The sequence below is a fragment of the Hemicordylus capensis genome, chromosome 1 (genome assembly GCF_027244095.1).
Source record: "Hemicordylus capensis ecotype Gifberg chromosome 1, rHemCap1.1.pri, whole genome shotgun sequence".
In the NCBI taxonomy this organism is placed as follows: Eukaryota; Metazoa; Chordata; class Lepidosauria; order Squamata; family Cordylidae; genus Hemicordylus; species Hemicordylus capensis.
Genome location: NC_069657.1, coordinates 22,533,206 through 22,559,404, shown reverse-complemented (window position 1 = coordinate 22,559,404; position 26,199 = coordinate 22,533,206). Strand labels below are relative to the sequence as shown.

Genomic DNA, 26,199 nt, shown 5'->3' with positions numbered 1-26,199 from the left:
AGAGCAAGAATGGAGAAGAGGAAGCATGCCCTTTCTGTAAGGAAGTAAGCGGATGTGAAGGACACATTTATTTCTTATGTAGTCAGTTGTCGGAACTTGTGAATTTCTTGTACTCGGGATCCCTTCTCTGTTTTAAATGCCACAAACTGAGGAGCAGGCAAAGAGATAGCAGAGTTCTGGTTTGAGACCAAGTTCCGAAAGAAGCATGAGACTTCCTTGGCCTAAAATAACATTTTACTAACATATCTCTGACTACAGATTATGAGGAAAGGATATTGAGATTGGTTTTTGTTCCCTGGTAGAGAAAAGAGGCAACTTGAGGGAAATTGATTGAGGCTTATGAAAATGCACTGGGTAGAGAAAGTAAATAGAGAAGTTTTTCTCCTCTCACGGTCCTAGAGGACGAGCCCATGTTACTTCCGGATCTGGGCACCAACAAGGGGGCAGGGGCGGCAGGGAGGAATGCTGCCACCCCGAAGATTTTGCTAAATACCAGAGCGCCGGAGGGGTAAGTACAACCCCTCCATCCTTAACGGAACACCCCTCCTGGCGTCAGGCCGTGCTTCCATGGTCCGTGCACATCATTAGGTCTGACTCGGTATATGGCAGCTTCCTATGTTCCTAAGATGAATGGATCCTTTGTGTGGTTGTGTAGACCTCTCCGCTCCATGCACTCTGTCCCAGAGCTGTGGGTTTGCAGTGAAATGTATATATACCGAAAGAATACTTATGTTGCACGCTGTGAGGGCCCATAAGCTCATTAGGACCAGAGTCCAGAATTACGTAACTGCACCTCTGTGCTGGGGGTGAATATGCAGTTCTTTCCTATTCCTGAGATTAATTACGGTATGTTGTAAGGACTTACAGGAAGGAATTATCCTCTTCCCTCTCTGATGTCACTGGATGTGTGAGGCTAAGGTTGATGTGAACAGCAGGAGACTGGATCTTGCACTGCACTTAAGATCCCTCCGTGGGGTATATAGCAGCATTATGGATGAGGGGTGATTTTCATCAGGAAAACCTAAGCACCTATGGGGCAATTGTTGGCATTTCCATCTCTCCATGCATGCTACAACTTTGGCAGTGAAGCTAGGAAAGGGTGGCTGTCTACTCCCTGCAATTTCCACTGCTGTCTGTCTGCAGGGAGCCAAGTTCAGGGACAAGCTTCTTGCTACCCTGGAGCTTGTGGATGATGGGTGCTTGCATCTGCCACCCTTCTCAGGAGGAGCAAAGCAAAGGGACTGGTTCTCTACCACAGCTTGCCTTGGACTTGATTGCTTATGGAAGACAAGGCATGCATCATCTGTCCCGTCCTGAGCATCTGGGTGTCTGTTTTGCTGCTTCTAGAGGGGACAACGCGCTACGTGTGGAGCTTCAGTGGTTCTGCACAGTGTCAGTCCTAGGCCAGGCCTGCACAACTTTGCCCGCCAGCTATTGTTGGACTGCAGTTCCCAGCATCACCGGCAGTGTTCCCTCTAACAGGGATTCCCAGATGTTGTTGACTACAACTCCCAGAATCCCCAAGCAAAAGCCATTGTAGCTGGGGATTCTGGGAGTTGTAGTCAACAACATCCAGGAAACCCTGTTAGAGGGAACATTGATCCCCAGCTGCAGTAGCCATTTGTCGGGGATGATGGGATTTGTAGGCCAACAACAGCTGGAGCGCCGAAGCTGTGCGAACAGTTATCACTGGGCAGCTGCGTGTGGTTGATGGATACTGTGCTAGAAGTGACACCCTTTCCCCAAAATGCATGCACGGGTTCACCAAATCTTGGCACTCTGCCACCCCTTTTCCTGGTGTAATTCTTGTACGTAATGTAATTCTTGCTATTTCTTTCTACCTCCAGTCTAGCCATTTTCGGATGCTCCAATCAAAAGCCTTAAGGGAGCTACATTTTAAAGCCTTGTTCATCCCAATTACCTTGGCCAAGTGTAAGAGGCATGTCATGCAGAATAATCTGGGCTCAACATATAGCACAGCCCTCAGTTGGTTTGCAGTAATCAGCAGTGTGCTTGTGAGTTGATGTAGTCCTCTTTCTGATGGTTAGGACTTTTCTAGTCCTACAAAAACTATGAAGAAAACTAATGTGCTAAAAGTATACAAATTAAACCACTGAAAGGCAAGCCGAATAGGGACGTGTATATCTTATCCCCACTGGTATGTTTTCCAGACTATGGGAAACACCTATATCGGGCAGCAGCAATATAGGAAGATGCGGAAAGGCATCATCTCATATTGCACAGGAGATGGCAATGGCAAACCCCACCTGTATTCTACCAAAGTAAACCACAGAGCTCTGTGGTCACCAGGAGTCAACACCGACTCGACGGCATAACTTTACTGTTACCTCTTAAGTACTTTGCAGATAGCAATTTTTAATGGCTACCGTAAATAGTAGAGGTGTGCATGAATCATATTCTGCGATTCGATTAAGAGCTCAAATATAATAGCAGAATCTTCAAATTGATTCATCAGAAACAGCTGGTTGTCTTGACTAACCACATTGGGTGATTTGGACATCATTTTGAGGCCTGGTAGACCAGTCCTCCAAGGTGGGTTGACACACCAGGTCCAGAATGGAGGGCTGCTCTACCTGCCAACCCCAATTGGTAGACCGGCTCTCCCTGGGGGTAAAAGGTGCCATTTTGAGGTCCATCTTTACAGCAAAACAGGCCTCAAAATAGTGCTTGAATCACCCAAACAGATTAGGGTTGAATCAGGGGAAATTCTCTTTGACCCCAAATCTGCCCCCCTATTTTGAGGGTGATCCAATTTTGAGGTCGGATCACCGAATTGCCCCCAATTCAGCCCAACTTGATTCAAAGTCAAATCGAATGGTAAATCCCTAGTAAATAGCCTACCACACATGTAGAACTTAAGGGACAGGGATTCTGCTCCAGAGGATATTGCCTACACAAAGGCTTGCTGCCCTTTAGGAACATGGGAAACTGGCTTATACCATAGAGAGCATTGGTCTGTCCAGCTCAGTATTGTCTACACTGACTGGCAGTGGATCTCCAAGGTTTCAGGCAGGCATCTTTCCCTGCCCTTTCTGGAGATGCCAAGGAGTGAACAAGCATGCATATACTCTTCCACTGAGCTATGACCCTATAGCTCAGAACTACAACTCCTATCACTCCCAGCCATAATAAATTGTAGCTAGGAATGATGGGAGTTATAGTTCAGCAACATCTGGAAGAAGCCTGGTTGGGAACCACCGCCCTAAAGACAGCCACATTTTTGAGATGCCAGGGAAGGAACTTAGAACCTTCTGCTCTTCTCAGAGGGGTCCCATATATTACAGTGCTCCCATGTATTCACTTATCCAAATGCAAACCAAGTTGAACCCTGCTTAGCAATGGAGACAACTCATGGTCACTACCACAAGATCAGTTCTCCTCCCCAAGCCCTTCTCTTAAGGTAATCTTTTCAGTCTTCTGAGAAAAGGGCGTTTTCTACCCCAGAAGGGGGCGGGGAAAGAAACAGGGTGTGGGTAATTGCACAATGTACACATTACTAACTTAATTGCTTAGTGGATCAGCATATCATAGTTTCTAAACTGGCCTGCATTCCTTTCTCTGCTGCTTGAGGCTTGATAACAGCAGTGGCATACAGCACACGGTTCAACGTTGCCCATTGCACACTGTTAAGCGGTGTTCTTTTCTTTGCTTTTGATCTCATTTGTATGTACCTCATAGTCTAACATCTCACGGGAGTATGCCTGATGCTTGACATGAAAACAAGCTGAGGAGTATATAGAGTGGCTAGTGTGTGTATGTTCTAGACTGTGCCAAGTGTGTCTGTGCCTTTTTTTAATCATTGGAAATGAATTAAATACACTGAGGAAGAGTATTGGGCAAATCACTCTTGTCTGGCCTTTATGTCTGCTAGCAAAAGTAGAAATTGTTCCCCCCCCCTCTACATTTCTAATTGCTAAATTACTTTGTAATAGGATTTTTTGCTTTGGTGTATGGTTCAGTTTTATTATTTGGGTGGTATTACCTGCCCATCCTGGAGAAGTTGCTCCGTCTTAAAAGCCAAAATTCCAAGGGTTGCTAGCTATGTTGCAACCTCAATCTATGCTGTACAATTTTAAATTCCCCAATAAAATCTGGGGCAAAGTAGCCGCTTCTGCTTGTTCCCATCCCCAGCTTGTTTCTGTTCCCTTCCTATGCCTGCTGTGTGACATACTGGAGTCTTGTTCACTTGAGCCGGCACGGAAGGGAGAAGCTGTGGTTACCATACCCTGTTGCATTGGGCATGTAAACAGCTGTGCTAACTGGGCAAAGAGGCACATTTTAAAGCAGTGGCTCTCTTATTTTTAGCAGGGAGAGGAAACTGTTCCTGTCCAACACCAGCATCATCTCTCCGGTGGCTGCCGCCGCCTAACTTGTCTGTCTTTTTTTCAGCTGTGAGCCCTTTTGGGACAGGGAATAATCTTAATTTTGTTGTTGTAGTATGCTTCAAGAACTCTCTTTGGTAGAAGGTCTGTATATAAATAATAAAGATAGAGCATGGACATCTGGGTTGTGAACTGGCCACTCAACACGCCTCCCCGCCCCCAGGTTATTTATGTATATGCATTCTGTGTGTACATAGGAAGCGGCCATATACTGTCAGATCATTGGTCTATCTAGCTCAGTATTGTCTTCACAGACTGTAAATTGAGTAAGTCTAACTTTGACACTAGGGGATCAGCCTAATTTGGAAGCAGCATCATAGCAGAAAAGAACACAAACATTTTAGGAAGGAAATCCATCTATAAATTAATTCATTAGTGAGCTGCTGACACCACCACCACCACCACCACCACCACCATTAAATATCGTGCCCCCCCCCCGAATCTGCACACTCTGTCACCCTCTCACAAGAGATGCACACAGACATTTAAAAGTGGTAGGTTGGAGGTAAATTGTGATTGCACCATAGCAGCAGAACAACTAGGGGTATTGACCAGAGGTGCACCTAGATAATTTTGGAGCCTGGACCTAGAGACCTTTGGAGGCCCTCCCCCCCCCCGCCACTTGCTGGAGCCCCTCTCCCCCGCTGCAAGTTAAGCACAACCCCCCTACACACACACACACACACACACACACACACACACACACACACACACACACACCATGACACACACAGTATTTTTAACATGTGGGTTCTTGACAGCACAAACAGCTGAAGAATATAAGAAGAATGTAAGAATATAAAACTGTTAAATTGCATGTTGAAGTGTTTCTGCTAATTCATATTTACATAAATATAACGTATTCCCATTCCACATATTTCTTTCCCCACTCCCCTCTCTGTCTCTGAAGCACCCGACACAGGTCACAATCACACTTGGCTGCCAGGTGCAGTTCAAGCCAGCAGTGACTGCACCACTCAGGACAGACCAAAGAAGATTTGTCGGGGTGTGTGTGTGTGGAAGCACTTGACTTTGGCCCCGAAGTCCAGGGGTAAGAGTGCCACTGGCGTTGACAGATTAAGCACTTTTGACTGTGGCTCTCTTAACAGATTAATTGGATTTAAAAAAAAAAAAAGCTCTCGGTGGACATAGCTGTTTGTTTGTTTGTTCGATTTATATATCACCTTACCAAAAATGGCTCAGGGTGATTTACATCAAAATAAAAACAATTAAAATCAATTAACAGTTAAAAATAAAAACTCTAAAAACACAAAACCAATTAACAAAACATTCAAAACAGTTTTTAAAACCCTGGAAGGCCAGGCCAAACATATAGGTCTTAAGGGCTCTCCTGAAGGCCAATAAAGAACTCTGATTACGGATTTCTGCCAGGAGTGCATTCCACAGTGCAGGAACGGCTACAGAGAAGGCCCACCTCTGAGTTGCTGGTGGTAATTGAAGACTGACCTCCTCAGATGACCTTAACATGCGGTGGGGATCATGCGGAAGAAGGCGCTCTCTAAGATAACTCGGACCTAAGCCATTCAGGGCTCTGAAGATAATAGTCAGCATTTGTTAAAAAATAATATTTTTATTATTTTATCCATAATATAAACAGAAGAACATAAGAAAAATAGAAATGACAAAAGAAAAAAAACCCCAAGACGTAATCAAATGATACAATTACAATGATTCTCATTGCAATTTGTATATTTCCACCTGAGTTCTTTAAACCATGATCTCCCTCTCCCCTTCTCCAATCTGAAAGATAATTGGCTGCAAATGTAAAAAGATTAATAGTAAGGTCAATAATTAGTGTATCTGTTATCTACACAGAGCATTCGGCAATTAAATTTCTCTACAAAAAGAAACCAAATCTCAGGTGAGGAACCAAACCTTGTGATATATTATATTGAATAAATGGTTCCCATGTCTGAGAAAAAAAAATCTTCACATTTGTTCTTAATATATGCAGTAATTTTGGCCATTGATGCATAATCCCAAAGTTTAAGATACCAGTTGTCTAGAGACAGAATCAGATTTGTTTTCCAGCAAGAAGCATAGAGGATTCTTGCCACCACTATCTCATATATAAAGAAAGTTCAGTGTATCTCGCAGAAATATATGGTTTAGTGATATTTAACATAAAAATCTCAGGGGGGTCAGGGGTGGGAGGAAAATCTGTATGCAAGATTTGATGTATCTTCAAATGTATTGTTTTCCAAAATTTTTGAGCTTTTTTACATGCCCACCACAAATGATAAAAAGTACCCTTCTGTTCTTTACATTTCCAACAATCCCCAGAGTATTTATTGTTCATCTTTGAAATCTCTCCTCAAGTAATATACATTTTATACCAGTTTTCCCTCAAGGTACTAGTCACTGTAAATTTTATATTCACCTTCCATTGAAATTCCCACTGTTGCATCTCTATTGTTATGTTAAAATTCTGCATCCATTTTATCATACAGTCTTTTACCTGTTCTGATTCCAAGCCGTATTTCAGTAGTAATTTGTATATAAGACCCAACAGATGCTCTGAGTTCTTTGTTATTAGAGTTTCAAATTCTGTCAAGTCTCCACTTTGCTTCTGTACTTCTTCTTGGATTATACGTTAATCTAAGAGTACAATAGCCGGGAAGGATGTTCATCCCACTCTTGTCTTAAACATTGAATGGATTTCATTTTTGATTTTCCTACCATAAGACTTTGCAAATTGTATGCTCTCCATTGATCAAATTGTTTTGCATGTTCTTCTCCATGAAAATACATATTCGATATCGAGGCTATAGGTGACAATGCTTGACTTATCCTTTTATACTTGTCACACACCTTTAATAGACTGTACCTAATGGAATGATTTTTAATTTCTACATCCACTTTCTTTATCTCTGTCCACAAATATCTATGTAGACCATTAGTCATGTCTGATCCTTCCATATTTGTAACCCATCCATATGGGCCTTTGATCCATTCTGCAATCCATGTTAAACAACTGGCACGGTAATACAATTTCAAGTTTGGGCTGGCTAATCCATGTTCTTTTGCATCTTGCATAATCTTAAATTTCACTCTGGGCTTTTTATTTGCCCAAATAAAAGAGTTCACCTGTCTTTGCCATTCATTTAAAGTCTTCTCATTTGAAATAAAAAATTAATCCTAGGCAAGAAATTTATCTTAATCGCTGAAATTCTGCCTAGCCAAGAAAGGTTTAATTTTTGCCATCTATTCAGATAAGCCAGTATTTTCTTCCATATCAGTAAATAATTATTTTTGAATAAGTCTTTGTTGGCTGCTGTTACATTAATCCCCAGATATTTTACTGGTTTAATACTGGACTTAAATACTGTTCGTTCTTCCAATTCTTTCCGTTCCTCATCTTTAATATTCCATGTTACCATTTGCATCTTACTATTGTTCAGTTTGTATTCAGAAACCTTCCCATATGGTTGGATTTTCTCCATTACATAGTCCAGCGAAATCTTTGGTTTGGTAACGGTTAATACTACATCATCCGCATATAGCTTTATCTTATGTTCTTGCCTGGCCGTCTGAATTCCTGGCATTCTTTCTTCCTGCCATATCTCCCATGCCAATGGTTCCAGAGCCAGAATAAACAACACAGGTGAAAGTGGGCATCCCTGTCTTGTACCTTTTTGTAACAGAACATGTCTTTGATATTGCCCCATTCACTATTACTTTCGCTTTCTGCTTCTGATAGATACTTCAAGAATTAAAATTTGGCCCACAATTCATCTTTGCCAGCACAGTAAACATGAATTGCCATTCCAAATTGTCAAAAGCCCAATAACCAGCACTTTGTATTTTGCCGGGAAACAACTCGGCAGCCAGTGCAACTGTTTCAAAAGAGGCATAATATAGTCTCTCCAGGTTGCCCCAGAGACCAATCTGGCTGTCGCATTTTGAACTGAACTACAGTAGTTTCTGAACTACATATTAAGGCAGCCCTACGTAATGCGCATTGCAATTGTTAAGCCTGGAGGTTACCAGCTGATGCACCCCTGTTCTGAAGTTATCCTCTTCAAGGAATGGATGCAACTGTTGGATCACCCGAAGCTGATAGAAAGCACTCCTGGCCACGGCCTTCACCTGAGGTACTAGGCGGGTAAGGCCTGCATCCAGGAGTACTCCCAAGCTGTGCATCTGCTCCTTCTGGGGGAGTGTAAACCCATCCAGCACAGGAAGCTCTAAATCATCCCTCAAATTCTGAGTCCCTCAATGAAAACCTTCATCCGCTGAAGGTGAAAAGGAGATGTAGATTTGGGTGTCATCAGCATACTGATAACACCCACCATCAAATCTTCTGATGATGTCACCCAGCTGTTTCATGTAGATATTTAAAAACACTGGTGACAGAATGGAGCCCTGAGGGAGTCCATATAAAAGCTCCCATTTTGAGGAACAGCTGTCACCAAGCTCCACCATCTGGAATCTATCCAAGAGATAGGAGTGGAACCACTGCAAAGCAGAGCCCCTTACTCCCAACTCCCCCAGGCAACCCAGAAGGATACCATGGTCGATGGTATCGAATGCTGCCGAAAGATCCAAAAGAACCAACTGAGTCTCACTCCCTCTGTCTATTCCCTGGTAAAGGTCATTCATCAGGTCGACCAAGGCTGTCTCAACCCCATATCCTGCTCTAAATCCAGTTTGAAATGGCTATGGTCTATTATCTATGGTCTAGATAATAAGTTTCCTCCAAAGCTTCCTGGAACTGGTCAGCCACCACCCTACATAAGAACAGCCCTGCTGGATCAGGCACAAGGCCTATTTAGTCCAGCATCCTGTTTCATACAGTGGCCCACCTGATGCCTCTGGGGAGCCCACAGGCAAGAGGTATGTGCATGCCTCTCTCTCCTGCTGTTGCTCCCTGGCAACTGGTATTGAGAGGCATCATGTGTCTGAGGCTGGAGATGACCCATAGCTACCAGACTAGTAGCCATTGATAGACCTGTTCTCCATAAAGCTGGTGGCCATCACCACATCCCATGGCAGAGAATTCCATAGTTTAAGTATGCGGTGTGTGAAAAAGTACTTCCTTTTGTCAGTCCTAAATTTCCCGACCTTCAGTTTCATGGGGTGACCCCTAGTTCTAGTGTTGTGAGAGAGGAAGAAAAATTTCTCTCTGTCCACTTTCTCCACTCCATGCATAATTTTAAACATCTTGATTATGTCTTCCCTTAGTCATCTTTTTTCCAAGGTAAAGAGCTCCAGATGTTGTAGCCATGCCTCATAAGGAAGGTGCTCCAGGCCCCTGATCATTTTGGTTGCTCTCTTCTGCACTTTTCCAGTTCTTCAATATCCTTCTTAAGATACGGTGACCAAAGCTATGCACAGTACTCCAGATGCGGCAGCACCATAGATGATAATATTAGCTTTTTTCCCCAACCCCCCTCCTAATGATTCCTAGCATGGAATTAGCTTTTTTCACAGCTGCCGCACACTGAGATGGACACTTTCAATGAGCTGTCCACCATGACCCCAAGATCTCTCTCCTGGTCAGTCACCAACAGCTCAGATCCCATCAGCGGTTTTTTGCCCTAATGTGCATCACTTTACACTTGCTTACATTGAACCGCATTTGCCATTTTGTCGCCCACTCCCCCAGTTTGGAGAGATCTTTTTGGAGTTCCTCACAATCCGTTGTGGATTTCACTACCCTAAATAGTTTAGTGTCATCTGCAAATTTGTCCACTTTCCTGCTCACCCCAACTTCTAGAGCATTTATGAACAAGTTAAAGAGCACTGGTCCCAGTACCGATCCCTAGGGGACCCCATTTCCTACCTTCCAGTTGTGAAAGAGTGTGAAAACTGTCCATTTATTCCTACTCTCTGTTTTCTGTGCTTCAACCAGTTACCGATCCACACATGAACCTGTCCCCTTATTCTATGACTGCTAAGTTTACTCAAGAGCCTTTGGTTGGGAACTTTATCAAATGCTTTTTGGAAGTCCAAGTATACTATGTCAACCGGATCACCTTTATCCACATGCCTGTTGACACTCTCAAAGAACTTCAAAAGGTTAGTTGGGCAAAACTTTCCCTTGCAGAAGCCAGGCTGGTTCTCCTTCAACAAGGCTTTTTCTTCTATATCTATACCCTTAACAATTTTGTCCTTAAGTACACTTTCCATCAATTTACCTGGCACCGGTTAAGCTGACTGGTCTGTAGTTTCCTGGATCCCTTCTTGAACATTGGAGTCACATTGGCTACTTTCCAGTCCTCTGTTACAGAGCCTGTTTGTAGAGACAAATTATATTATTGCTAGGAGATCGGCAATTTCACATTTGAGTTCCTTCAGAACTCTTGGGTGGATGCCATCTGGCCCTGGCAATTTGTTAATTTTTAGTTTTTCAAGAGAGTTTAGAACATCTTCCCTTGTCACCTCAAATTGGCCCAGTTCCTCAGCCGCTAAACCTGAAAAGCTCAATTCTGGAGAGGGTATATGGTCAGTATCCTCTGCCGTGAGGACAGATGCAAAGAACACATTTAGCTTCTCTGCAATCTCCTTAACCTCCTTAATAATCCCATTCACCTTCTCAATCACCTTGCCCAACCAAGGGAGATTGGAGACTCGCCTATAACTATCCATCACTAAGGGGTCCAGGGAAGGCTTCTTAAGAAGCGGTCTAACCATTGCCTCCTTCAAAAGAAGGAGGTACCCTACCCTTCCTCAGCGATGCATTTATGATATTAACCAGGGCACCTCCAACAATCTCCCTGCTAGATAGAAGCAGCCAAGTCGGGCAACGATTCAGAGAACAAGTGGTAGGCTGCACCGCCCCAAGCAGCTTGTCCACATCCTCAGTCACAGATAGAAACTGATCCAACCTAATACTGCAAGAGAGATTGCTTTACACCTCCTTAATAGACCCTGCAGAAATAGCGGAGTCCAGGTCAGCCCAAATACAGGAGATTTTATCCATAAATAATCCATTAAAAGTGTCACAGCAGAATGTTTCTGGGGACTAATTATGGCAGAAGGAGCAGAAATTAAGCTCCTCACAACCCGGGATAGCTCTGCTGATCGCCAGCCTGCAGATGCAATGCTTGGATACCAAAACAGTTGGTTTTTTTGTTTTTTGTTTTGTTTTGGCTGCATGCACTGCTGCAGCATAAGCTTTCCAATGGGTCCTATGCTGCATCCTGTCAGATTCGAGCTGAGTTCTCCTCCACTTGCGTTCCAGTCACCTACCCAACCATTTCAGCTCCCGCAATTCCTCCGTATACCAAGGGGCCGTTTTTGAAGCAGCTTGCTAGGGACAATCATGTCTTCTGCCTTGGTGAGTTCCCTATTCCAGGTTCCGACCAGGCCATCGACAGAATCACCGGCTGCGCCAGCATCAAAACCCTCCAAGGCATTTTGGAATCCTACTTGGTCCAGCATCCTTTTTGGATGGACCATCCTAATAGGTCCACCAGCCTTGCAGGGGTGGATTGTGGCTGTGAAGCCAACCTTAACCAGGTAGTGGTCCATCCATGATGATGGGGAAACCACCGGATCCCCCACCCATGGGAAACACACCTGATCAGAACAAAAAACTAAATCGAGTGTGTGGCCAGCAACATGAGTTGGTTCAGAAACTAATTGGAATAGGCCCATAGTTGTCGGCTGCTATGAATTCCTGAGCAGCACCAGACAAGGCAGCCTTAGAATGGATATTGAAGTCCCCCAATGCCAAATGCCTGGGAGACTCCAACAGCAACTCTGCAAACAGCTCTGTCAGCTCAGTTAGGGAGTCAGTTGGGCAGCGGGGTGGATGGTACATCAACAGAATCCCTAGTCTATCCCTAGTACCCAGCCACGGAAATACACACTAATATAAGTCAACTGTCTCACAGGGGCCCTGGTAATGGAGATGGTATTCTTATGAACCACAGCCACTCTACACCCCCCCCTTCCTCTAGCCTGCTCCACAACAGAGTAACCTGGTGGGAGAAGCTGAGCCCACACTGGACCACTTGCTTCCTCCAACCAGGTCTCAGTTATACATGCCAGGTCAGCTCTCTCATCCATGATCAAATCATCGACAATTTTGGTCTTATTCAGAATTGACCTGGCATTGCCAAGATTCTGTGGGTAGAACAAGAGCAAGGCCAGATTCTTTGGGTTGTTGGAACTGCTCCCCAAGGCCTGAGAGTTGACAAGGCAGTTGGAAGTGGAAAGAGTTGCTAGTTAGGTTTTAGTGTGGTTGGTTTTTTAAATGTCTCAACTTGGCAGACTTGCTTGCTCTTTGAGATTTCTGTCTTTAAAGATACTGAATCAAGAGAGATGAAAAGGTTATTTACATAAATCTTTCTCTGCTCTGAAACCTTTTTGAAAAGAAAGGCTGTGGCTGAAAACCAATTAATGTGTTTAAGTTAAGTGGGTTCTAGGCAGGTTCGCTTGGAGTTAAGTCTCAGTGAATTCAATTAGACATACTCCAAGGTAAGTATGCATAGGATTGCAGCCTTAATTAGTCTGAAGCAACAATAGCATATTACCTTTAGGACCAATTAAAAAGAAGCCAGCAATAAAGGTATTATACTGTGGTTGTACTTGGGTCTTGCTTTCTAATGAATCTATCTGCAATTTGAATCTGTCATAGTGACTGATGTTTTGGGTCCTATTGGAAATGAGCAAAGATTTCTTGGTTCATAAACAGTATTTTTGTGTTAAGAATCCTTCAATAAATCTTATTTGAGAATTACTTGATGCATTTTTCTGCTCCTGTGTTTTGTTGCTTTGTGGTGTTGATTTAGGTTTGGCTTTTGTGAGTAAACATTTAAGCTTTTTTCAGCTAAAAACTGTGTGTGTGTATGTGTGTTCATGCACATACATGTACTGTATATGAGATGATTATCTCAGTTGAGACCTGGACTTCAGGTTTCTGTCTCCTTCAGTCAGTTGAGAGGTTTTGGACATCCCATCCCCCAAGTATAGGTGCATTCACCAAACGCGGAGCCAGCCAAACGGCAGCCTGGGTCTGGCCCCACCTGGTGGCCTTCCTAGCAATGTCCCATGTGTGGGTTGTCACACTCATGGGGCATGGCTTGGGCTCTGAAAGAGCCCCGAACAAACACCCCCTCCACTGAGCGAGCTCTCATGAATGTTACTCCCATCCCATTTTAAGAGCTATTTAATCTCTTAAAAACCAGCCACAATAATTCCCGAATTGTAGCAGGACTGTGACCCTTCTGCAGGGGAGTTAACCCTTCACTGTTTTTCAAGTATACTCCCTACATCAGGCCTGCTCAACTTAGGCCTCCCAGCTGTTTTTGGACTACAACTCCCAGAATCCCCAGCCACAGTGGCCAATAGCCAGGGTTTATGGGAGTTGTAGGCCAACATCTGCAGGAGGGCCAAAGTTGAGCAGCCCTGCCCTACAGGCTTCTCTTTCCCCCAAAAGCAATCTCTATATTTTCCCTGATAGGAGAAATGGTGTTGGGGCTTGTATGTTACATTAGGTAACTGCCACAGGAAAAGGGTCAGCCTTCCCTTTCTTAGAACTGTGGTCCTGATACAGTTCGGGGGTGGGAGAACATCTGGTTTTTAGAGAGACCTGATCACAGATCTACAACATCTTGTCCTGTTTGGCCCTGAGTATGAGCCAAGCCAGGAAGATTGCTTATGTTCTTAACCCAACCCTGTATAGAGGTAAATTAAGCTCTCTAACTAAAGTACCATCTTGCATATAAAACGCAAGCTAATTATTGAATGTGCACTTATTAAAAAGTGTTCTGGCCGATATTCCCCCCCCCCCCATTTGTTTATAGCTTTGCTAATTCAACCTTTTTTTTCCTTCCCTCCAGTTGAAACCTTCATTGCACCAACAGACTGTTGCTTTTCTTTGTACTTAAGACAACATGAATAGTAACAGTTTCTGTTTCCCTGGAGCACATTATTAACAGATTTTTAGAGCTAGTCACGTGTAGCTGTATATGGGAAGACTTAAATGCTGCTCAATTTAGAACTCTTTAATTAAAACGAAGCCACTTGATTTACAGGTTTTGGTCTGGAAAGCTTCTATTTCATTTAACAGAACTAAGTGTGCATCTAAACTGTATATCAACAAAGGCTTTGCCGTGAAGCCTTGAGAATCTTGCTGAATTACAGTGTTGTGTTTTGCTGACCGTGGATAAAGTTTTTTGCATTATAGAGTGTGTCTGTGTGCGCGCGCATGCGTGCATGCAGAAAGGAGAGATGTACAATAGAACACATGTGAATTTCCTTTTGGGTTACTGCCAGAGATGGTTAATTCTAATACTGGGAAGTGGAAGAGGATGCATATGTCCTATTTTGGTTTGCAGAGTGTGTTGAATTCTTAAAGAGTTTGATAAACCTCACAGAAATAAAGTTGCACTCTTAAGAATGGTGACATAACTAGATAAAATAGTGCATTTTGAAACAGTCTTTACAGTAACTGCCATATACTTTCTTAGCAAAAAGAGAAAGGAAATATCAAAACAAATGTCTTATGTGAAAGACCGTTGCCTGCCTTTTCTGTGATTAGATACTTCTATCTGCAGCCTGAAAGACGTGTAGCTCTGCATTACTTGTGGCAATAAAAACATCTGCTGTTTAACCGGGCACTGCAAATACTGTGTATTTCAGTAGCTTTTTTTCTTGTGTGTCAGCTTTACTGCTAGAATTAATCTTAAAAAAGGAGAGGAGGCATCCTAACCCTGCTTATTAGTTATGAATCTGGCACTACTTTATATACTATGTGCATAGGTAAGCTTGTTCATAAAATCAACTTACAGTCATTTTTAAAGCAGTTCTGGACTCTACTAAGGTATGGGTATATCTGTGGTTGAAAATCCCTGGTGCAGGAGATAACCTGCAATCGGCCAGTCACTACCTAAAAAGTAGTTTGGCTACAAGAACTAGGAATGTGTGCAATCACCTGCCTACATCCCCCCCCCGCCCACTCCAATCCCCAGATTCTTCAAATATGCTGTGGAAGTCTCAACAAATTAGAAGTTAAGTTTGCTTTAGGCCAAAAAACAAAAACAAAAACCCCTCTAGTGACAACCTGGGGATGTGAAGAATTGCATGGAAAACCTTTCCCAGTTTTGCCAAAATGTTTGGCTTCCCCTATCATTACTTGAATTTCCCCCCTTTATGAGGAACCCCCAGATTCCTGTTGCATTTTGCTTTTAGGTGTAACAAGTGGAACTGTGACAAAAATATTGCATCCGATCTGAAATTTCATGGGATGAGGAAAGGACAGAAGAGGGCATTTGTTGGCAGCAGGAAGGTGAAATATATCCAGGAGGGTCTCTTGCCAGAATGGAATTCTTTCTCTCACCTCCCTCCCTCCCAACGTCCACTGTGCCCTGTTGATTGACAGGAGAAGGTTCTTTTGGAAACTTCATCTGTGGCTGCAAACTTAGCAGATATGCTCTCTGCTTATTCAGATACTCTTTTTGATTTTGGTGGCGGAGACCTGAGCATACATTGTCCTTCCCAACACCCCCAAATGTGCTTCCCCTTCAGGAGCCTGCAGAGACTCTTTCCTGTACATATGCACTGTTAGCAGCCAGCACTATATTGATAGATTTGGGTTGCAGCTCTTAACCAAACAGAGCTAATAGTGCAACACCACAAACAGTATGTACCTATGTATCTGTCTCATTGCGGCAGAGATGGCAGTCTTACAGTGCCTTTCTGGAAAACAGTTGTTGGGAAGCAAGTCGGTTCTAAAGGGCTGGTTAGGCATTCAAATACTTTTGTTAAATATAAATTACAGAGTACTTGTGCCCTTTCTACCACGTTTACTTCAATGGATTGGATCCCAAGGGATGCTTCTCTAAATAAATACAAAAGTTTCCATTCATGCAAAGGGAAGCGGCACTTTTTGCTGATTCCCTTGACCTCTTGAGCCCCTGTGTGCAAACCCCCCTCCCATACGTCCCTGAAGATTGGGGAACCCTCAGCAGTAGATCTCCAGGGGCCCACATAGACCTTCCAGAATCCCTCTTGTTAGTTGTACAATAGAAGAGCCAGTGTGGGTGGTATGGTGATCAGGGTCGGCCTTGAACTAGGGAGACCCAGGTTCAACTCCATACAGGGCTGGATTAAGACATGCTGAGGCCCTAAGCTATGGCGTTTAAAAGGCCCCATAACATTACAGAATGGGTTGGAAGTCCCACCCTGGCTTGTAAACCCCTGCCCTCTTTCTCAGCACTGCTCACATTTACAGCAGCATTGTTCTGAAGATGCAAACTTTGTAACCATGATAGCAGGCATTGGTCTAAACCAGGCCTGCTCAACTTCGGCCCTCCTGCAGATGTTGGCCTACAATTCCCATAATCCCTGGCTATTGGCTACTGTGGCTGGGGATTATGGGAATTGTAGTCCAAAAACAGCTGGAGGCCTAAGTTGAGCAGCCCTGGTCTAATAAAATTTCAATATAATTGTTGTTATTATAACAATTTAATATTATTATAACAATATAAGTTATTTCTCCAGTGTTATAAACTAATATACAAATTGTGTTGTCATATAAGTATATTTTTGACTTATCAGGATGATAATGTCTGTTTTAAAGGGCCCCCCAATTTTCCTATGTTTTTTCAACCAGTTATATAAAATGTAAACTTTTTTTAAATTCAGAGGCCTCTCAGAATACAAGTCCCTAAGGTGTAGCTTACTTAGCTTGTGCCTAAATCCGGCACTGTCCCCACACTTGGCCACGAAGCTCATTGAGTGATAGTGGACCAGTTATGCTCTCCAGTCCTAAACTACTTTACAGGTTGTTGTGAAGATAAAATGGTGGAGGTGAAAAGACATAAGAATAGCCGTGCTGGATCAGGCCCAAGACTTATCTCAGGGCTGCTCTGCTGCCTATCTTGGGCCCTCCAGCTGTTTTTGGACTACAACCCGCATAACCTCCACCTACGACAGTGAATATCCAGGGATTATGGGACTTGTAGGCCAACATCTGCCAGAGGGCTGAAGTTGAACAGCCCTGGCCTATCTAGTCCAGCATCCTATTTCACACAGTGGACTACTAGATGCGTCTGAGAAACCCAGAGGCAAAAGATGAGGGCATGCCCCTGCAACTGGTATTTAGAGGAATCTTCCTTCTGAGGCTGGGGGTGGCCCATAGCCACCAAACCCGTAGCCAGTGATAAACCTGTCCTCCCTGAATTTGTCTAATTTGTCCAAGCCTCTTTTAAAGCCACCCAAGCTAGTGGCCATAACCACATCCTGTGACAGATAATTTCATAGATTAATGATACACTGTGTGAAAAAGTATTTCTTTTTGTTGGCCCTTAACTTCTTGGCCTTCAGTTTCATGATGTGACCCCTGGTTCTAGTGGTGTGAGAGAGGGAGGAAAATTTCTCTCTGTCCACCCTCTCCACACCATGCATAATTTTATACACCTCGATCTTGTCTCCCGTTAGTTGCCTCTTTCCTAAAGTAAAGAGCTCCAGATTAAAGATGTGCATGAACCTGTTGGGAGGCCCTTTTACAGGCCTCCAGACAGGTTTGAACCGTCGGCGATTCACCCGCTTCAGAGGTGGGTGGGGGACACTTTTAAGAGCAGGGGAGGGTGCACTCTCCCTGCTGCATTTCCCCTGCTGGTGCTCTCTTAAAAAATGGTCTGGTGGGGGAGCAGCGTACCTCCCTGCTGTCCTGTTCCCTTCTCGTTCTGGAAGTAACCCACGTGCATGCGCATGTTGTGCTCGCTTGTTCACTTGTTGGGCGTGTGTGTGACATGCACACGTGTGCGGGTTACTTCCAGTCGCTTCTGCAATGAGGGGGGAACGGGGTGGAAGGGAGGTATGCTGTTGCCCTGCCGGACCAATTTTTAAGAGAGTGCCAAGGGGGCGGGCGGGCAGAAGTGCCCTCTTTTGCAACTTTTCCAGTTCTACAGTGGCCAGAACCATATGCAGTACTTCTTCAGTACAACCACTTCACATGTGGCTGCACCATATATTTGTATAAGGGCATTATAACACTAGCATTTTTATTTTCAACCCCCTTCCTAATGATCCCTCATTGAATTTGCCTTCTTCACTGCTGCCACGCCCTGAGTCAGCACTTTCTACGAGCTATCCACCATTACCCCAAGATCTCTCTCCAGGTCAGTCACCAACAGCTCAGACTCTATCAGCATATATGTGAAGTTGGGTTTTTTTGGACCCAATAGGCATCACTTAACATTTGCTTACATTGAACTGCATTTGCCATTTCTTTGCCCACCCACCCAGTTTGGAGAGATCTTTTTGGAGCTCCTAACATTCTGTTTTGGATTTCACTACCCTAAATAGTTTGATGTCATCTGCAAATTTGGCCACTTCGCTGGATGACCCCATCTTCTAGATCATTTATGAACAAGTTAAAGAGCACTGGTCCCAGTACTGATCCTTTGGGGACCCTACTTCTTATTTTTCTCCATTTAGAGAACTGTCCATTTATTTGTATCTTCTGTTTCCTGTTCTCTAACCAGTTACCCACCCACAATTGAACCTGTCCCCTCATCCCACATGACTGCTAAGTTTACTCAAGAGCCTTTGGCTGGAAACTTTGTCAAAAGCCTTTTGGAAGTCCAAGTATACTATGTCAACTGATCCCCTTTATCCATATGCCTGTTGACACTCAAAGAACTCCAAAAGGTTAGTGAGGCAAGACTTTCCCTTGCAGAAGCCATGCTGGTTCTCCTTCAGCAAGGCCTGTTCTTCTATATGTTTGATCAATTTACCTGGCACAGAAGTTAAGCAAGCCGGCATGTAATTTCTCGGCTCCCCCCTGGATCCCTTTTTGAAAATCAGAGTTACATTAGCTACTCTCCAGTCCTCTGTTACAGATCCTGATTGTAGGGACAAGTTATATATATTTGCTAGGAGATCAGCAATTTCACATTTGACTTCCTTTAGAACTCTATACAGACTCTTAAGACAAATAATTGCCAAAAGTAGTAAAGATTTTAATAGGATTTTCGTGCTAATTTTCATAAGCTCCCTGCCAGCTGTGCAAAGGGACACCTTTAAAGTGGTGACATTTTTATTTACAGGGGAAGAGCAATTGTCCCCATTCAGTGCCCACACAGCATCCCTCCAGTGGTTGTTGCTGATGTCTACCTTATGTTTGTTTTTAGATTGTGACCACTTTGGGGACAGAGAACTGTATAAACCACTTTGAGAACTTGTTTGGTTGAAAAGTAGAATATAAATATTCATTAAAAATAAGTTGACTTAAACAGGAAACACTACTTTAGTGAGATGAGTAAGAACATTGATTAGGGCTGAATGTACCATGAAGTTCAGAATTTTCCATACAGTGTTACATAAAATTGGAATCTGTGTTGCTGTTCTACATTTTTGAAGATTGCACTACTTAATTTGAATGACAGATTGATTTAGTTTATTCCTGAACAGACTGAAATCTTGTAAGGCTCTCACTTTTTAATTCCTAGATTTCTTGCTCAGAAGTGGGAAAATGTGCAAATAGAATTTGTGCCATCTTCAGTTTATGCCAAAAGCAAAGTTACTTTCACTTAATTTGAATAAAGCTTTTCCCCCTTCAAACTATTTCAAGTAAAAGGTATTTGCTGGGTGGGACCAACATTTGACTGCAACTTTTCTCCCCAGGGAATAATTACTTTGCTCTTCTAAGAAGCCTTTCATCTTCCTTCTGGTTTCCTCTATGCATGGGGGAAGCATACAGTCTGACTGGTTTGAGGCTGGCCTTGTGACACCTTCTGCCCTAACCCTACTTTTGTGAAGAAATTCACTAAAGACTCTCTTACTTCCAGGCACCTTATTTTTTAATTTAGCTAAAGGACAAGGTAAAAATGTCTGGTATTTGCAAACTAGAATCTTAACCTATTACTCATCCAGGGAACCTTTTGTATGCAAGTCTTCTAGTCTTTATTTTTGAGCACAGTTGTGTTGTCTTGAATCCTAAGTGGTACTTCTATGAACAGAAAATGTTAACTTCATTGCAAGGTTGGAAGTGTGATTTTCATGGAAGCCCCCCCCCGCCACCATTAGCACCACACCCCTAGAAAATCTGTTATATATTCCCAGACCTTGAGGACATATTTGGGGGGGGGGCAGGCAAGTAATTGCAGAGAGAAGGGTGGGGGAATTGGCAAAATGGCCCCTTCCCCATTGTATGAATTCTTTCTGTTAACAGAAACATTAATTGGGATCCAACCTGCTCTTTTGGGTAAAGAATAAAAACCATATGATGTCCTTAGATAGTCAGTTTAAACTATCTGGAGCACTGCAATGTCATTTTGTGACAAAAGCCTCCCTCTTGCATTAGTAAACAAAAATAGATGTTGATGTGTCCGGTCTCTTTGCAGAACACTTTTAACTGAAATCAATGAGCAGTAAGAGTTGAAACAATTTTTGAGACAGAGAGAGAGATGTAAGAATATAAAGGGTTCAAAGTACTTTAAGTTGCAAGTGTAGTGTTTCTGTGGTATAAGAGTTTTGCCTCTAAGTTGCTGAAGTAGTCTAGTTAGCTTTGGTTACTGAGCATGGCCAAGATGTGTTAATGTATTGCTAACAGCAGATGTACAAAATGAACGGGAGCAACAGTGGGAGAGAGGGCATGCCCCCACCCCCTGCCTGTGAGCTTCTTGAAGGCATCTGGTGGGCCACTGTGTGAAACAGGATGCTGGACTAGATGGACCTTGAGCCTGATCCAGCAGGGCTGTTCTTAACACAGAAAGAGACCTTTATGTTTGTAAACTCATTGGATTTAATGTCAGTGTGCGTATTTTATAAGGAGTATATTTTGTCCATTACTGGGACGTCTTGTTGCACCATCCCTGAACTGAAGAAAGGTTTTTTGCTTGTTTTGCCACCCCACCCACAGTGTCTGTTTGTTTGAAGGTGGTGGCTGCTAGCAGCAGTTTGAAAAGATTCAGTCTGTCAAAAAAAAAAAAAAAATCACTTTGGTATTTAAATACTGTTGTTAGCTCTTGAGGAATTCTCTAGCCTCTGTGTGTGTGTGTGTGTGTGTGTGTGTGTGTGTGTGTTTGATTTATTTTTTAATTTTTGGCACCATGATAGGAACATAGGAAGCTGCCATATACAGTGTCAGACCATTGGTCTATCTAGCTCAGTATTGTCTCAGTAGACTCTATACAGACTGGCAGCGGCTTCTCCAAGGTTGCAGGCAGGAATCTCTCTCAGCCCTATCTTGGAGATGCCAGGGAGGGAACTTGGAACCTTCTGCCCTTCCCAGAGCAGCTCCATCCCCTGAGGGGAATATCTTACAGTGCTCACGCATCAAGTCTCCCATTCATATGCAACCAGGGCACACCCTGCTCAGCTAAGGGGACAAGTCATGCCTTGCTAAGGGGACAAGACCAGCTCTTCTCTCCTTCATGATCAAGAATGTGTGCCCAATAATTTTTTGGTTCTTGTTCACATCCACCATCAGTGTCCTTGTTGCTTCAGAGTTTGCCACTTCTCTGCCTCAGTTACCTCCCTTGACTTCCTCCTTTAATCTCTCCCTTCATTCTTTACAATCTCTTGTCTTCCATTCCTTCTCTTTCGCCCCACCCCTTCTCCTGCATATTTTGGCCTAGATCTTCCTCATGCCTTGAAGGGATGTGGAGAAACCATCCAAAAACTTATCCTTGGGCGGAACTCCTGAGGTTTTCTTCAAATTTCAGTTTTTCCTTTCTTTTTGAGAGCAATTTCAGTACCAGGAGTGAGCCCTACTGAGGGCTTCACCTGAAGTCTCTCTTCAGAATCTACTGTAATTTTTGGACCATAAGACGCACCGGACCATAAGACGCACCCAGTATTACGGGCCGAATTGGCCCAAACTACTGCTGCTGCCGCCCGCCCGGATTAGGGGCCGAATCGGCCCAAGCTAACTGCCGCCCCTGCCGCCGCCCGCCCGCCCGGATTAGGGGCCGAATCGGCCCAAGCGAACTGCCGCCGCGGCCGCCCCCGCCGCTGCCCGCCCGCCCACCCAGCTGCCCAGTCCTAACCTTCTAAGCCCGATCAGGGACCCATACTGGTAACTGGAGAAGGAGAGAGGAGCTCGCAAGCAGAGCTCCTCTCTCTGCAAAGCCTCGGCCCGAACTGGCGCTTTGGCCGCAAAGGACAGCGTCCTTTACAATCCTTTGCGGCCAAAGCGCCAGTTCGGGCCGAGGCTTTGCAGAGAGAGGAGCTCTGCTTGCGAGCTCCTCTCTCCTTCTCCAGTTACCAGTATGGGTCCCTGATCGGGCTTAGAAGGTTAGAACTGGGCAGCTGGGAAGGCGGTCGGACGGCGGCGGGGGTGGCCGCGGCGGCAGTTAGCTTGGGCCGATTCGGCCCCTAATCCGGGCGGGCAGTCGTCGGCGGCGGCAGGGGCAGCAGTTAGCTTGGGCCGATTCGGCCCCTAATCAGGTGGGGGGGCAGCGGGGGCAGCTGGTGCACAGCCCTACTGGACAGCATTCGGACCATAAGACGCACCCTCATTCCCCCCCCACTTTTTTTGGGGGGGGGAAGTGTGTCTTATGGTCCGAAAAATACGGTATTTCCTCAGCTCCCTGCGCCACAGCCTTTCCTTGTCTTCTCTTCTATAGCAGTCTGTCTCTCCCTATGCCATCTCTATTGCTCATTGTACATCCTGATGACCTCCCTTTTTCTCATCTTACTATTACTACGAATATTTATATACCTCTGTTCAACCAAAGTTCCCAAAGCAGTTTACAGAGAAAAATAAATAACACACAGATAAGATGGTCCTTTTTCAGAAAGCAGTGTGGTCAGGGGGTGGGGGGATGCTACAACAACTGGCCATCTTAAATAGCACCAGTGGACAACTATTCCTACTGTCTCCCCAATCCAGAACTCAAGGAAAGGAAAAACAACACATAGATAAGATGGATAATGGCACCCTGTTCCAAAAGGGTTCACCATCTAAAAAGAAACATAAAGCAGATGCCAGCAACAGCCCCTGGAGGGATGCTGTGCTGGGGTGGGATAGGGCCAGTTGCTCTCCCCTGCTAATATAAGAGAATCACCACTTTGCTCAGTTCACCAGGGTGCCCTAATGGCAGCCCCTGATAATCATTGTTGGTAAACTGGGACCCAGTCCTGGCAACATATATTCCTTCTCCTAGTCTCTCCTCTCCCTGGAGCAAATCCCACCCCCCAAACCCTGCACTTTTTTACTTGTGCAGCCTTTAAGCACTAATGTAAACAATTGTTAAGCTAAACATTTGTGATGGCCTGTGCCCATAGACCAGGGGATTGAGAACCCCTGGCATTTTGTACTATTGTTTCAGATCTAAAGGGTGTGCCCTCCCTCCTTGCTTCCTCTAGCCCACACATTCAGCTTTCTCTTATTAGCAAGAAAAGAGACAGGAAGGGTCCTCCACTACACATAGCCCAAATTACAACCGTTCCCCAAAGGCACAGCACAGCTGCTAACAGCTACTAAAATATGATCTCCACCATGTACATTAAAAGATTTAATTTACACTGTAGATATCACAGGTAGTATTCATTTACCTTTAATTCATTACTTGGTTGCAAGAATATGAATTTACTGTTACACTGTATTTAAAATATGGCATTTATAGAAGGCAAAAAAACATTATTAAATGTACACCTGATTTTTCTATAAACTTTATATTTCAAGGGCCTGCATATAAAACAGCCTGAATCAATTGGACAATAAACCAGTTTAAAAGATAACAAAATTATGCTGTTTACGATATTTCAGAGGAAATGACAGCATTAGGCTGAAATGAAGCAGGTTATTAAAAATTGAAAACCTGTTGGAAGAGGTTTTCTAAAGCTGCCTGAACATAAAAATCACCAACAGGGCTGTAGCACTTTGGCCCTCCAGCTTTTGTGGGACTACAACTTCTATCATCCTTGACTTTTGGCCACTGTAGCTGAGGATGATGGGAATTGTAGTCCAACAACAGCTGGAAGGCCAAAGTTGTTCAGTCCTGAAAGAGAGGGATCCAGATGCATGTCTTCAAGGAAGGCTTCCCCAAACTTCGTTGCCTCCAGCAAAGGGCTGGAGAAGAGTTCTGGATTGGGGAGATAATAGGAATAATTGTCCACAGGTGCTATTTAAGATGGCCAGTTGTTGTAGCACCCCCCCCCCCCCCGGTCCCCGACCACACTGCATTCTAAAAAAAGGAGGATTAATCTGATGTACTTGTATGGCAGGGCATAGGCTTTTATCACTTTATAATTCATACATTCTCCCGAACTTTCAGCTTAATGGTGGGTGATGTTTTGTCTGCTTTGTGTTCTGAGTGGTTCATTCATGCAATAAAAATGACACTTCTGTATGCTCTATAATAAGTCTTGCAGTAGGATAGTATTAAAGTGCCAAGGGGTGTAGAAATCTTTGGACTTGCTAATGAGAAATGAGCACTCTAGCTTGCTGTTCTCTTGTTTGGTAGATCTAAACCTAAAATAAACAGGTAGTCTTTGCTACAGGCTGAGAATCTTCAGGAAGGTTGAAGAGTGCTTCCTTGGGTAAGCAGTTACATAACACACACAAGTGGTTAACATCTAGACTAATGAAATGCTTGTGCAAACATGTTGGGCTAGGTCTGGAGCTTGTGTTCCAGAATAGTGTTGTACGAGCACAAAAAGTTTGTTTTTGTGCAACCTGTGGGACACCTCATATGTTTTGCAGGGAGCTTTTGCACAATACCTCAGGAATTCATCACTACAGTCTTCTTGCACTAGTGCAGCTTTGTTGCACAAGCAGTTAATTAGTCTGGATGTCAGCCGGTATTTTTACTTAGACTGGATGTTAAAACAAAAGTTTATACCTACCCAAATCTTTGAATCCTTGATTCTTTTTATTTGTTACAGTAGTTGATTAAAACAATAATGAACCTGCCTTATTTTGCAAAATCTAATCTAAGTATCTCTGTCCAGTGTGTGCAGTTTATGTATGTGTATATGTAAACTCTGGTTAAGGATTTGGGATATTTGGTCACAGATCTAGGGGACTTTGTTAGCAGATTGCTAGCTCTTTCTTCTCCTCCTCTACCCAATTAAGACCAGTGTTCCCTGGTAACAGAATATGTGCTGGCTGGCACTGCCAGTGTGAAGTAACTGATCCAACTCTGCATGCTGACACCACACAACCAGCCTTTCATTTCTCTTTGCTTGCTTTCCATTTTCTCTTGGCTAGCGGTGCAGGGGAAAAAAAGAAGATTTGCAGGGGGCTAGAGCACCTTCCTTATGAGGATCAGGGTCCTAGAGCACCTTGCTTATGAGGCAAGGCTACAACACCTGAGGCTATTCAGTTTAGAAATCAGATGACTGTGGGGAGATAGGGTTCTATAAAATCATGCATGCTGGGGAGAAAGTGGATAGAGAGAAATTCTTCTCTCTCACACATAACACTAGAACCAGGGGCCATCCCATGCAATTGATTGCCAGGAAGTCTAGGACCAACAAACAGAAGTACTTTTTCGCACAATGCATAATCCACTTGTGGAATTCTCTGCCACGAGATGTGGTGACAGCCAACAACCTGGATGGCTTTAAGAGGGGTTTGGATAACTTAACGGAGGAGAGGTCTATCAGGAGGAGAGGTCTATCAACTGCTACTATAGTTGAAGGGCTATAGGCCACCTCCAGCCTCAAAGGCAGGATGTCTCTGAGTACCAGTTGCAGGGGAGTAACAGCAGGAGAGAGGGCATGCCCTCAACTCCTGCCTGTGGCTTCCAGTGGCATCTGGTGGGCCACTGTGTGAAACAGGATGCTGGATTAGATGGGTCTTGGGCCTGATCCAGCAGGGCTGTTCTTATGTTCTTAAGTTCTTATGATGATCCTACCCTTGCAATTT

General features: G+C 44.0%; 1 protein-coding gene across 4 annotated transcripts in view; it reads left to right on the top strand.

Moving 5' to 3' along the window:
- RCOR1 (REST corepressor 1) overlaps positions 1 to 26,199 on the top strand; it is a 187,665-nt gene that overhangs the window by 51,462 nt on the left and 110,004 nt on the right. The gene's annotated exons all lie outside the window — the stretch shown is intronic.